This window comes from Cebus imitator, unplaced genomic scaffold (genome assembly GCF_001604975.1).
Source record: "Cebus imitator isolate Cc_AM_T3 unplaced genomic scaffold, Cebus_imitator-1.0 Scaffold1712, whole genome shotgun sequence".
Lineage (NCBI taxonomy): Eukaryota > Metazoa > Chordata > Mammalia > Primates > Cebidae > Cebus > Cebus imitator.
In genome coordinates, this window is record NW_016109027.1 from 12,541 (window position 1) to 14,332 (window position 1,792).

The window sequence follows — 1,792 nt, forward strand, 5'->3', positions numbered from 1 at the left end:
TTGGTGAGGTGAGGTTTAGATTTAGGAAATTTGAGTTCTAAAATCAGTTCTATCACTAACTGGTGGTGTGACTTCAGGCAAGTTGCCCCACTGGGCCAGTTTCTATATCTGAAAACTACAGTGTTTTAACCATGGAAAATTGGTCTTTGAACTGCACAGTCAGAGAGAGCCATGCTGCATTTCCCCATACTCATTCTCCCCATGCAGGGTCCTCATGGAGCTGCCTGCATCCCCAGGGGTATGCTTCCTTCTGGTCTCTTCCTTTGTCCTGGGTCACTTACCTGCTGTTGGGATGGAATAAGGAATGGGTCACCTCCAGCCAGCTGAGCTATTAATATTTATTTAACCTCTGTCTTCTCCCCAACTGCCTCATTCTTCTGTGAGTCTCTGTGCATAGCATTGTATCCTATATATAATATATTTGTGGCTGGTGATTATGAATCTTTTATTGATTCTCCTGGCTCCATGATATTTAGTAAAATTTAATGGAAGAAGCATACTTTAATTAGACCTTGAATATTTGGTAAAGGACCGGGATAGCAAAGACATGAGAGCAGAGATGTGTAAGTGAGAAGTACCAACGACCTCCAGTTCTCTATAAAAAAAAGTAGGCTTGAAAGCTTTATGAAATTGGCATGCAAGGCTGTGACCTCAATATTTTTTTTTTCTTTTTTTTTTCGAGATGGAGTCTAACTCTGTTGCCTAGGCTGGAGTGCCGTGGCATGATCTTGGCTCACTGCACCTTGACCTCCTGGGTTCAAACAGTTCTTGTGCCTCAGCCTCCTTGAATAGCTGAGATTACAGGCATGTGCCACCACACCTGTCTAATTTTTTGTATTTGTTTTCAGTAGAGATGGGGTTTCATCATGTTGGCCTGGTTGGTCTCAAACTCCTGTCCTCAAGTGATCCGCCCTCCCCTTGGCCTCCCAAAATGCTGGGATTACAGGCATGAGCCACTGTGCCCAGCCCCCAATATTGTTTCTATATAGCAGCTCTACAAGGAGATTCAGATTCTTGCCTCAGCAGAGGCAAATGACTGTAAGAGATGTTGCTCAGGAATGTACAGAAATACCATATCTCACTGATTCTATGAAGCACACTTTTCTGCATTTTAACACCTCTGAAATCATGTGTGTTAAATTCATGGCAGCTTGCAAATTGTTGACAGCCTTTTTCCTCCTTAGTGCTATGCATATAAAACAACACAGTGCTTATATCTTAGACTGGATCTAAAATTTGAGGAAGTATAGTAGTTGTGTTGATGAATGTTAAATGTAAAAATGCCAAAGGTATGTTTTGGTGTAGTTTATCTGAAATAGAGTGTGTTGAAAGGAATAATGTGAAATTAGGCTGGAAGAAAGATCCTAGCTTTCTAGAGAATCAGACTGATGAACCAAATGTGGGTACCATGTGAAGAGTATTTATATAACAATGTGAAATTTATGATTTAAAGATTGTTTCTGTAATTGAAATAATCAACCTTATTTAAATTTCTATTTTTTAAGGGATGAGAAAAATCAGTTAATGACAAGAAATGTCTGATTGAAACAAGTATGTATAAAATTCAGACACCCAATTAGTGACTGGGATACCTATTTTTATTATAGGTCTTATAGCAGAAATACAAAAATATGGATATTTGTGAATATGAATGAATACGTGAATATGTGGCCTTGGTGGATTGGCAGGATACAGAAAGATGAGGGTAGATGGAGTTCTTGTATTTATTCAGCCAATATTTTTTGGAGTGCCTACTATGTGCCATTCACTGTTATGGGCACTGGGGAAACAG

General features: G+C 39.4%; 1 pseudogene; it reads left to right on the forward strand.

Annotated features, from left to right (window-relative positions):
* The window catches only part of LOC108299089, a 10,408-nt pseudogene that overhangs the window by 3,832 nt on the left and 4,784 nt on the right, over positions 1-1,792 (forward strand).